The 13,144-nt window shown below is 37.9% G+C and overlaps 1 protein-coding gene and 1 long non-coding RNA gene across 4 annotated transcripts in view; one reads left to right on the top strand and one right to left on the bottom strand.

The window, feature by feature from the left end:
• The window catches only part of DSCAM (DS cell adhesion molecule), a 471,653-nt gene that overhangs the window by 252,464 nt on the left and 206,045 nt on the right, over positions 1-13,144 (bottom strand). The window lies entirely within an intron of this gene.
• LOC138685655 (uncharacterized) overlaps positions 1-13,144 on the top strand; it is an 84,751-nt gene that overhangs the window by 69,003 nt on the left and 2,604 nt on the right. The gene's annotated exons all lie outside the window — the stretch shown is intronic.

Here is a 13,144-nt window from a genome sequence, read left to right as displayed (position 1 = left end):
TTCTGTTACAGATCAACAGAATGAGCTGGGAGGGAAAACCCTTCATTTCATGGTAGTAGATAAGGTTCATGTATGTGTGGTGGTTTAACATGGAAGAATCCAAGCTCTTAATGAAAGAAGTGTCCTGCCTGATACAATTAATTTCTAATAAATGTTGCATATGGTTTGGAATACCCAAATCATAAACATTATCACTTCAGTTTCTGAAAAAGCTTCAACAACCCCATCTGTCTGACTTCAAATCTATCATGTTCCTTTTCTGCATGCTACAATGTGAAATGCAACTTTGCATGAGAAGAGAAAGTAATATATTAGAGAGGGAATTTATGTTCATAATTATTTGCATTTCTCTAGGCTACAGGAACTGCAGTTTAAGCCAACTGCTGTATGATTTTCAGAGTGAATTAGAACTCAAAAATGTCCTTTCACATAAAAAGTTATAATTGTAAATCATAGATAATCCAGAAGCTCCAGTCAACAGCAGTTGTATTCTAACGAGACATCCTTTTTCCTTTGGAGAACAGCAGCCCTGAATGAAGAAATCCAAAGACCCTGAGAATGCAGTGCAGGTGTAGAGGTAACCATTTCAACAACATTTTAGAGTAAGGTATTGGAAAATTGCTAGTGAGGAGTTCATTTCAAACACATAAGGCAGAGGATATGGGAATAAAAATCAAGGCCAGCAATTAATAAGTCATGGCTGGCCGTTTAATGTGCCTCCTGCAAAACATAATGTCTATTTTGATACCCTCTTCCACCATAACCCTGGAAATCAGGTGGTTTGAGGTTTAGGTCGTTATTTTCCCCTTTGGAACTGTGGACTAGTGCTAGGGTACTCAATTCATTGGCCTTTATACGACTGGTCATTAGTTTCTTACCAATACCACTAGAATATGTTTGATGAGGGAGCCATACATCCCAAGGTTCCTATTGTGAAAGTCCGTTGAGTGCAACAACTGCAAGCCTTTGTTTCCTTTCCTTCATTTTCCCTTCTCCCCTAACCTTCACCACCTTCCTCGCTTTCAGGAGAAATGACTTTTCAGATGGGTATGGATAGAATCTAAGCCCATATGTCCATGTTTTCATCAGGTTGGAGCAGAATCAGGTACAGTTTGGGGATGTCTACCCATGTTAAGTGGAGAATCATGTTAAAAACAATTTGCCTTCCCTTTCAATAGAGCTTATTCCCTAACTGTAAAGATAAACCATCATGGTTGCACAACTTATGACTCGGGTCTGGCTTGCATGTAGCCTGTTCAGATCATGGACAGAAAAGCTCAGCTTTGCACACATCCCCATAGACCTGCCCTTAGGCTCAGCTATATTCTGTGTCTCCTCTCCCAACCTGTTAACATATTTCACATAACTGCAATGGCTTAGGACATGACACATGTTGGAAAATAATGTAATTTAAAAGCACGCATGTAAATACTAAAAACAAGAGGTACTGGTTTCAAAACCTGACAGTGACTTTCGGTGCAGATCTCTTTAGCATGTCATCCAGTCACAGTACAAAAGGAAAGCAGACTTTAAAGGTGAAGCTGTGTCAAAGGAGCGTTTTGAAAAAACATCTCTGAAGCTGGTAAAAGGCAGAGTACCCAAATGTAGGCTAATACAAAGTACAGAGCTCCTTAACAGCTCGAGAATTTACAACAGCAGAGAATTTAGTCCATCTACTGGTACATAAATACCAGGAACTGTCAAACTGTTAGTCTTAATTTGTATTTCTTTGAATATGGAGAGGTTTGTTCACCTGTCATTGTGAAAAACAAGGTACTTCCAACAACACCCATGATTCTGAATGTCTCAAAAGCTTTAATTAGAGCCACACAGAATAAATTTAACTACAGTAACTTCTGTGAATGGCATAATATCCTCTACTATTTTTGCTATTCTCTCCCATTAAATGGTTACTCCAAGACCATAATATTGTTCCTATCATCCATAGAGCAAAGCCACATAAAAAAATACTAGATGGTGTCCAAAAATTTCTTATGCAGGTATATGTCATCTTCTCAGTAGTGAATACTTAGTGCAGTACATCTCTATTAAGATGAGAACTTAAGCATCACTTAAAAGGAAATATTGATTTTGCTTCTTAATCCTATGAACATATGTAAAAGCCAGATCTTCCAAACAGAAATTAGATCACCTGTTTTCTCTTTATCCTCTTTCTACAACAGCCTAATGACTTGTTTGCGTTGTTCCCTACTGCTGTGCACTGTCTTGATTATTTCAATGACTTTTCCACAATAATCAACACTTCTTTCCTCATCAGTGTACTGGATGATTGGTTTCTTTTTCCCAGACTAATTATTTTACATATTTCTATACCACACTGTATTTACCATCTGTTGACCCAATTACCTAAATGATCCAAATCCTCTTCAGTCTGGTTGCAGTTTCTCATTATTCGCTCTAACTTCCATTTCAGTGACATCCATAAGCCATGCGGGCTTATTTGCCATTCTATATCCATGTATCAGTAGATGTTAAGACTGCAATCTAGTGGGTCAAATCCCACCAAAGAATATTTTGAATCTGATGCACTGGACAATTATTTCTTCAAATGGTATAAAAGATGATACTAGCCAATGTATATACATGAAACTTCTGGCTTACTTTCAAGTTTAGGTCCAAATGTTCATTCATCTGCTCATCCGATTCCTCACTTTTAAAGATTTCAGAAATATTTTTGAAGTATGTAGCTATCACTGCAGACATAAATCATTTGCTTCTCAGCTTTGCCAGATTTGTTTAATACTAACTAACTAACTACTAACTAACAGAAAGAAGGCCAACACACAACTGGCTGCTCATGTCCTCAGGTGCTCCTGACAATGAGTTGCTTTACTGATAGACTGCAAGGATTAAACATTGCACTTGCTACAGATGAAAGTGGGTTTCTGAAGTGTGTCATACATTTCATATGAGAATGGCTATGATACCAACTCAAGATGCTACAGTAAACTTCAGTAAGTGTTAGTGGCTTTGAATTTTGCAAAAGAAGATACTAATACAGTTTCTTTTGGAGAAGGAGCAGGATGGAGGAGGGTTTCTAAGAGATGGTAAAAAGCTTTTTCTCACTGTGTTTTTTAAATAAGTGGGAGAAATCAGAAGGGAATGGTATGTGCACAGAGAGAGTTAAAAGGCTGGAGGGTTTTTAGGGCGAGGGACTTGCAGTTTGCTCTAATTGCCTGCTTATTCCTTCATTATGGTTGAAGGGTTCTGGTAATTCACCATTATTAAATATTCAAAGACTGGTCCGGAGGAAGCATTCTTCGGGGATTGCTCTCATCTCTCCAGTGCCAGTTGAAAATCCTGCTTTGTGCCTGTTCATGTGTGCAAATAAAGCTCTGCTTTTCCCTTTTTATTGACTTCCTTTACCAAAAAGGCTTCAAGTATTGTGGTAATGTGAGATTATTTAGGAAATTAACACTTGTGCATCTTTCATGGAACTTTCCTCATATTAGCAAGAACACTGTGTTTACTTTTTGGAAGTGAAAATGTTCTTCCCCCTGACTACAGTCTTTATATGTCCACACTCCCTCCACTCCCATCATGCTAATACTCTCCCCTACCTGCATTCTCTTCACCTACAGACCTCATAACACGAAAAGTCTGTTCTCTTACCTCCCTGTCAAGGTGGACCAGTATAAAGGATACAATCATAAGTTATACAGTAGTTTCAAGTCACGTGAAGAACAAATTGTCAGTTATGCTAGGGAAATATTGCACTACTGGAAAGGCTCCATCAATACCAGGACCCTGTCATAAGAGGGAGTATTTACACATACGGTAATCGAGCATCTTTTCTCCAAGTATTCAAAACAGAGAGGCACAAAATACCTTCTTCTACTGGGTAGAGACAAACGGCACCTACAAAAACCTGAGAAAAGTGCTTGGCTATCATGTAGCACACCAGCGTAGAAGTTAGTCTCATGTCTAGGTACGTTTTTCACTGAGGTTTGAGTTCTGCAGTGGGAGTAACAGCAAAAATCCTTCAAATGGTGCAGAGGGATCTCAACTCTTACATTGTAAAAATTGGTTGTCACCAGCAAGCACCTTCTAAGAAGGCTTGAGAGCTACCTTTGGAATTACCACAACACAATGTTTGCACTTCAAAGTCCAGCTCCGTATATAAGCATTCACTTTAGTCTAGCAGTTTCTAGTAAGCATATAAAATAATTTCAAATTCAAATATTATGGGTTGCTACTCAGAAAATTACAGAGAAATGGTATCTCCTTTCCCAGTAGACCGTTATGTATGATTCCATATCGAATTTAATTTGGCAGGGAATAACTCTGGATTGTGCTGGATTTTGTTCTGGCTAACCTTGGAAAGTCAAAGCAGCTATGGCCCATGTCCTGGATTATGTTGAGATTTATTCATCAAAAATTACATATAATTTATCTTTCACCTGAAGCCAAATTCTGCTTTCATTTATATTTTGATAACCTAAGGCACAATCTGAAGAAAATGAAGTTTCAGAACCTTGCATTGATCATACACAAACAAAAAGCCCTTAACAACCTGATGACAAATTTCAAACCATGAAATCAGTATTACAAGTGGTAACGTATAATTCTGAGGATTACTCTCTCCCCTTGTTTACATCTTTGAAAATTTTAGATGCTAGGGAAATTTTCTGTGTTGTTGTTATAACTCTACTAGAGTTTGACACAACTTTGTTTTGGAATTCCTGATAAAAATGGGGAAAACAGGTTTGCTTTCTGATCCTAATAAAATAAATAAGATTCTTTCTTCCTGGAACCACTGAATAAGAAAATTCCAGATAGACCTAGGCAAGGATTTGCTGAAAATGGTATATGTACCAAAGAAAAAGCAATTTAGTCAGACTCAAGCTGGTTGCAAATTTGGCTGAAATTCACCAAAGATTTTGAACCAAATGAAAAAAGCGTTAAAGGCTGATTTTCACAAAATTATGGTTTAGTGGTTTGAGCACTTCAATACACAGATGATCAATTTCTTCTCTGACTGAAGAAGCTCAAAACATAAATCTTCCCCTCCTTGGAGAGTATCCTGACTAGCAGCCTGCTAGCAGCCTGTAAGCATATTTGAATTTTTTTCTCTACTTTGCATCACTGATTAAATGAAGGTGATAATTCTTTCACATCTGCAATAAGCATCCTATCCATCGTTGTTGTTGGGTTCTGTTGTTGTTTTTTTGGTTTTTTTTTTAAGGTGGCTCTTTTTTCACACCAGTCTTGAAATATTAAAGCAGTAACTCAGAGGGGTAGAGGGAGGGGGTGATTCTCTGGTCTGGTAGTTTCAAAAATCATTTAGGAGGATTTAATAGTTCCAGAATTATTTACACTACGTGAAAGTGTCAACAGGAGAGACTGAGGATGCACTTTACCTTCCTCTGAACCTAAATAACCTATAGCTGTGTGACTATGGTGTTCCTCCTGAACAGGTAGACAATATGGGTTTGATTACCTTCTGACAGGGAACGATCTTGGTCCATGTCTCCTATATGTATTATACCTGATCTACTGCGTAAAGGGGCACCTTTTTTTCAGCAGTTAAAAAAAAAAATTCATAATAAAAGCCAGACTTTTCATTTAAAAAATAAAGGCAGCCAACCTGGATCAGACCATCCATTCTCTGATAGCAAATGGTAGTGGATGGCCTAATAAAGACTGTAAGAACAGGGCAAGCATATACTATTATTTCAGCAGACTACTTTCCCATTTTCTAGCAGTCTGTAACTTAGGGACCTCCTGAGCTTCTGATGGCATCTTTGTATTTAATAGTCCCTGATGGGATGTCTCCTGCCATGAATTTGTCCAACCACTTTTTAAATCCCTGTAAATTCATAGTGTCTGTGACATCCTGTGCAAGAAGTTTCTCAGCTTAATTACGCGAGGTGTGAGGACGCACATCCCCTTGCTCATTCAAATCTACCACCAGATAATGCAATCTGATAGCTTGTTCTTATGGGGGGAGAAGGAGGGAGGAGAGAGAAAGAGAATAATCATTCGCTACCACATCTTCTATGGCACCTGGGATTTTGTAGTCTTCTGTCATGTGCCCCCTCAGCTGTCTTATTCCCAGACTGAAGTCTCACACTATATAAAAATTCTGTATGCACAAGCAGATCCATACCAACCAACTCTGTTACCTTTCTCTGAATCTGTCCTGAATCCACTGCCTCTTTCCTGAAGTGAACCAAATTGCACAGAGCATTCAGGTACAGCATGGATTGATATACACATACACCACGGATTTACGGAACAGCATAGGAACGGTTGCTTTGGAGCCTAGCCCTTTCTAAGCTCCTAAAATGTAGTTCATTTTTGACCTGAAAGAATGCTGAGCTGAGAGCTACCATAACCTCAGATCTGACAACTGAATGTTAACAGTTAGCTCATGGCCTGCTACACTGCACATACATACATTACTTTTTATTTATATTACTGAGTTTTGCCTGGTTTGTTGTCACACAGTTACTTAACTTCTCAGAGTCAGCCCTCATCCATGTTACTCAGAAAAACTGCATACTGTCAGCAGCCTCTTCCACCTCATTCTTCACACCCTTTCACACTCTTGCTGGTGGCTTCCCAAAGAAGTCTCTCAAAACCGTGACCTGCTTTTTAGACAGGTTTTTATAGACGTGAGGAACTATCTTCTTCCTCAACAGTTTTGGTTTTCCCTTGGTGCTTTTTTGGCACTTCTTATGTTATCTTAGGGGTTTTTTTGCTATCTGAGTGCTTGTCAGTGTCTGGTGCTAGCAATTTGCTAACGTTCATTTTCTCTATTTGTTCCATAGACCTCCTCTTTGGCAACTGATCCTTTATGGTTCTTTTGCTACAGTCTTATCTTCTCTTAGCAGTCCTTTCACACATTCCCAATCTATTGGCCCTCTGAATACTCTGGCAGAATTTCTGTTTCTGTTGTGTGTGTAAGTAGATGTATTCTTTTCTCAATAACTTTTCAAGTTGCTGCTAAAAATCTTTGTAGCCTGACATGTTGTGTTTCTACACAACAAAAAATGTCAGAGGTTAAGTTATTTCCTATTTTCCTCTTTTGGACATAACATTAAATTTCTGAAGGATGCCTTCTTTCTTCTGTTATTCTCCCCTACCCCCTTGTTTGACTAGTCTTTCCATAGCCTTTTTAACTGATGACATTGTCTCCAATATGTGGTCTTTCAGCAGTTGCCATGTCACCTGCAAAGATTTTGTGTTTTCGGCTGCCCCTTTTAGTTTCCTTTTCTAAGGTGCTTCCTCATTTTTCTTGGAGCTCCCTTTTTGCCATCAAGCATATCCAAAGTGACCCCTGGCCTCTGTCTCTCCTGCAAGAACACATGGAAGGGGCACACGGTCACTGCAAGGGAGCACCTCCACGTCCACGGTGCTTCAGACAGTGCTTGTATACGCTTCAGGCCCAAGGCAAAGCTGACATTTCCTCTCCTGGGCTTCTCTCCATGAACTAGTTGTTTGTGGCAGTGCACGCAGCAGGGAAGCCTTGCCGTTCCCTCCAGGTCTGAGATTTCAATCTGCGTTTCCTGTTGTTTCACTTACTTTAGTGATGTGAATTAACACTAAGCTTTCTCTAACACTTATACCAACATGACCTATTTTGTAATATTATGCTTCAAAGGGCTCGGGAAAGTCAGTGTCTCACTTTACCCTGTCTGGTACTCCAGTATGTGCCCAACAGATCATTTTCTAAGCTTCATTGCAATAGGGGATTGTGGGAGATGGGGGGGGGGAGAAAGTTAAATTACAAATAAGCTTTTTTTCCTTCCATTTTCAAGTTTGCAGTCAAGCCAAGAGACAACTATTCCCCAGCCCTAATTTCATTTCAGCCATTTCCACAGAAGAAACACTAAAAATTTTCCTCATTTCAGTGTTTTTCCAGTTGAACGTTATTTATTGCTGTAAGTTAGATTTCAGCATATTTGCATATCTGCATGTAACAGCTTAGAAAATGTAAATTAAAAGTTAATTACACTGAAATATGAGCGGAAATATAATTATTATCTCAACATTAATAGTGTCAAGGAAACATATTTCAATACTTGTGTTAAACTGTTTAGTTATTGAGATCTGCATTAAATTATATGGCTTATGCTATCCATAAGGGCAAACTAGATTATCATTTATTCCTTCTACCTTTACTATTTCTGAAAATATATAGTCCTCTGACATATCATAATATCTAATTACTTTTTCCTCTTTTTTTTCCCTTCTCTGTCTTTTTTGGCCCTGAAGGCTTACGTCAGAACATCAATAACTTAGTACAGCAAGTTATTTTGACTTGGTCTACCTCTGCTTTACTGCAGACACAGCAGCCTTGGCTGGGACTATAACTTTGACAGGCAAATTCCAGTTACTTTAGTCATCAACCATTCTGAATTACCAAAGGAAAACTATTAACAAATTTCTGACATGAAAATACTGCCTCTTGTCACTGTCATGCAATAGCTAGAATAAGCAAGTGAGCAAGTGCTCATTTTCTCATTGAGCTGACATGTCTTTAGTCTTACCCACCTGAGCTTTGATTCTTAGTGTGTCACATACCTACAAGAACTATGAAATCTAAATGGAAAACTTTTCCAAAGAAAGTTCCAATTCAGTTTAAAACCCTCTGATGCTCTACACTTGCAGAAATGGCATTTGGAGGTTACAGGCACCTAATAGATGAAAGCTGTAGGACAAGGTACCTTTTTTGGTTGAACCTCCTCTCCTTTACTTACAGCTCTAAAGCCTGAAAAAAATCAAAGCTTGAGGTATTGCAAAGCTTGAGACATCACAATTCAAATAAAAACAGTCAGCAGAAGAGCTTCCCCAGTGACTTTTGCCCAGTTGCAGCGAAGTACCTCTATATTTGCCTAAGTTTACATATCTAGATAGTGTCACAGATGTCTGCTTTAAAACAATGAACTCTTCAAACTAATTCAAAGACTTTGTCTTACTTTGGGTGAATACCTAAATTAGCGAAGAGAAAGGAAGGCAGATGCTTATTTTTAATAATATGGGGATAGTCTGTCTGTCTTTCACTGTTTTTTTCAAATCTCCTCATCCTTAATTTCCAAAAGGTGCCTTATTCATCCAGCTACAGACTAAAAGTATTTTGATAGTACAGGAAAACTTTTCCTCTGTTGTGCCCATGATGAATGTATAACAACAAGTTATATCTGTATGCACAAGGGTTCCCCACATATTGTTACTAGTGATAGAGCTTATATGGTGATAACCCTGGCTGTATATTTTTATATCACGTCTCAACTCTAGGAAGACATCTGGAAAGAGGCCACTGTTTTCCTGTTCTCATTATTTTGAAAATACACTTTCAGAGTGATATTCATTGGTGATAAGTGCAGATTTGAGTATATAACACCAGTGACTGAATCATTCAGAATTCTTTCTGAAATGATCATCTTTTCAAAAGAAGAAAAACCACATCGTCTATAACCAAAAAATTACTGTTTCACTGGCATTTTTTTTTTTTTCTTTAAAACTAGGTAGAGGGTTTTGGGTAGAATCAGCAAGCCAAATCCCTTAGAAACCTTTGAAAATGTTGAACTTCAATTAAAGTTCCCATGTTGTGTTGTGGAGATTTCACCTCTTCATCAGGCAATCTGGGAACTAAAGTTAGATTTTAAAAAGTTGCTTACTGTTACAATACTTTGCATAAAACCTTTGGGCTGAGAGAAGTGGTAGCTGTTTCTCAAATCTGTTAATGAATTTCACACTAAATACTTTGTAATCTTTAGAAACAAGGGACTTAACCTAAATTGCTTCTCCATAATTTTGAAAATATGGCAGTCTTCCCGATGGTAATATCTACTTTTTTTTTAACCAGTGCTCTAATTCACAACCATAAAATCTGACTATAATAGCATTGTCCTGCCTGAGTTTCCTTCATTTCATACCTCCTTATAGTAATCACAGTAGCCTATACTGATAAGCAACCAGGCTAATGCACAGATGGTGGTCAGAGAGTAACTTTCAGTTTCAAGTACTCCAATTAAACCATTCCCCTGGGACCTCCACTCGCAAAACAAGGTCACTTGGGGCCTGCCCAGTGACAGTGACAAACAGTGCTTCTAATTAAAGAAACCCAAAACACTATTAGTGCTATTTGCAGTTTCTCAGGGATCAGTAAGAAAAATATTTTAGCCCCACACTTTGCTGATTGTTAGGAAATGAACATATATTTGTAATTAATAAGGATAGGCAATAATAAACATTTGGCCTTGATTTCATTCACGTGCCTGGTGACATAAGATCATATAAATTAGGAGTACCAGTGGCAGTGTCTCACAGTGAATGGAAACAACCACACTCAGTGGAGTTGCATTGCTACAAAGAGTCTTTACAGGCTGCTGGAAAAACATTCATTACAATGTACCACACTCATGTTTCATTAATACATAACCGATGTATAGAATTGCTCTGTTAATCTGAAAGATGAATGACTACTGTCAAGGCTTTGTTACAGACTTATCTCTACCACCACTTGTGCGCTGAGACAACAATAGCAACATTGCATTTGGTCTTGAGGAAGGGTAAAAAAAAAAGAATATTCCAAGTAATTAAAGACACTCAATTTAGACAGTTGATCTTATTTTCCAGGAGCTGGTACTGTATGTTTCACTAATGAGTCATTGCAAGTACCAAACACCAGTGCTAACCTACAAATTTTTAACCTGCAGGAAAAGCAATTAAGGATACTATGTGATTGTGGGCTTTTAACCAATTTCTTTAGCTCCTTCCTTTCAGCCAGAAACAAATCTACATAAACTTCAAGAGATAAAAAGGTCAAAGGTCAAGAAAGATTCAGCTGTAATTAACTTTTGAATGCATTGCTCTGCAGAGAACTTGGCTTAATGGCCATGTTCGTATGCTTGGACTTTTTTTTTTTTTTCCAGTTCGATTCCTGGTCAGATCAGATTAATGTGCATCTAAAATGATGGCTTTGCAAAATAGCAAAAAGGAAAAGGAAAGTCTTGCAGACTGCATTTGAATTCTTGTGATTGTCTTATCACATACTTGCACTTGTCTGTTTTAGTCTTCATGAGTGAAGTGATGTGTCAAAGTTCAGGATGGGCTTGGGCAAACACCAGGATGGGCTACATTCAACTACACAGAAAGCAAATTTACTTAGATCCCCAAGCTCTCTGCCAACACATTGGACTGTAGGGATCTGACAGCTTCAGGGAACATGTTTCCCAGTCTACAAGTCCAGCCTTGCTTTGTAGTGAGCAAAAGTTATCAATCTCTCATAGATTGTTATCTAATAGCACAAATTTTAATGTGGGATGTGTGTCCACACCACATGAATGTGGTGACCATGTTGTTAAATAAGCACTTGGGAGATTTGTGGAATTGGGTCCAAGAAAGGCAGACTGCATTGTTTTAGTAAGTCACAAATTACCGAGATACATGTTTTATAAAAGAAAGTGACCTTTTCAATTTTTCTGCAGTCAAAAAGAGCAGAAAAAAATAGATTTCAAAGAAAAATGATTTCATTCTGTTATGAAAATGATGACTATATTGGAAAGTGTACTGAATAGAAACATAACATTAAATCAGTAGCAAAACCTGTTTTATTCCTATAAAGCCAATATATTACTGCAATTACTTTTTCAATACTTCCAAAAATGTCTGCTTTCTGTTAACACTGAATGCTCTAGTTCAATATGTTCTACTTCATTTTTGCTATGACCACTCTTTCTGTGTTAAATTAAACTGTGCTCTTAATTGTTTTGGGGAATGTGTGTCATTATCATGATTTTGCTATGATTATTAGACCCCATGGGAGAAATATGGCATATAAGTTTAGCAACAACTAAGCTATCTCTGGAAAAAATATTCAACTTCAGAAGAAATAGGAGTCAAAATCAAATGTTTTCTGAGGGGAAATGAGAGGGTTGGTGGAGAATAGACTATAGAACACCAAGTATTTGGGGACCCTAAGACCAATATACTTAAATTTGCTATTAGGGTTTATTAAGGCAAACATTTTTAAATTTTCTGATTGGGTTTATTTCTTAAGTTAACGGCACCTTTTCTAGGGCAGTTGTTCTTCATGGAACAAGCTTCTATCGCTACACCTGTCCATTCTATCTGTCTTGTGTCTAACTTCTCATTACCTGGCATAAAATTATACTTTCATTTATTGCTAAATGTACCTCATTACCTATCACTTAAGCCTCATTTCTAATCCATGAATTCCATTAAAACAATTTATATGTTTTGAAGTACATTGATTTGGGATATTTATTTTCTTGTCTGTATTTGGAGGAGACAGAACAGCAGAATGGCAGAGAAATGAGTAGGAAAAAAATGGCTCTGAAAAGTTGTGAGTTAAAGGTTAGAGAAATTCAGACAGACATTCTGCCTCAAAAAGGATGGGATCTGTAGCCTAGGGAGGGAGGATGAGGTTACAGCCTTTAAGCCATGCTATGCAGGAAGATCCACAAGAAAATCTAGGTCAGTCTCTTACTAAAGACTGCAAACTGCTCAGTAGTAGTGGCAATCTATATTTGGTATTGGAGAGGGACGCAGGAGAAGATCCTAACTTGACCCCAAGCACAGTACCAGACAAGAGGTGGTGGTGGGAGAACACATGCGGCTGGTGTTGTAGGGGCTAAATCTCCATTAGGCACGTCATTTCCAAGTATTCCAGATGTGAACTCCTTCCTACTGGCTTTCCCCTCATTTATTTCATATTACTGGTAACTACAGAGAACTCTTTTCTTTGTATATGCATTTTAACATCTGCAGATGACTACCACTTTGAATTGCTTAAACATTTATAAAGAAAATTAATCATTTCCAGCACAGTCCATGGCTCACTTCTACTTCTCAGAGCACTGGAATGCTAAATACCAGAACTCAAAACACAGAATACAGTGAGGTCCCTCAAATACTATTGGTAAATAGGATATAAAAATTCCTATGGAACACAGGAAAAAGACAGGTTGGAAATATACAAAGATTCTGGTTTTGCAGAAACCAGAAAGGAAGGCTGTAATCTTTCTGAGCACCCTGTAGAATTCAAGTCACATCTACTTAATGAGTGAGATACCAACACTTTACTTGACAAGGTTGTTTTTTTTCCTCAAAATGACCAGAGATGCAGCACCTTGTCTTTCCTAATGAAAAT

This window comes from Haliaeetus albicilla, chromosome 6, assembly GCF_947461875.1.
Source record: "Haliaeetus albicilla chromosome 6, bHalAlb1.1, whole genome shotgun sequence".
NCBI classification, from domain to species: Eukaryota; Metazoa; Chordata; class Aves; order Accipitriformes; family Accipitridae; genus Haliaeetus; species Haliaeetus albicilla.
The sequence above is the reverse complement of the archived record's forward strand: the minus strand, read 5'-3'. Positions and strand labels throughout refer to the sequence as shown.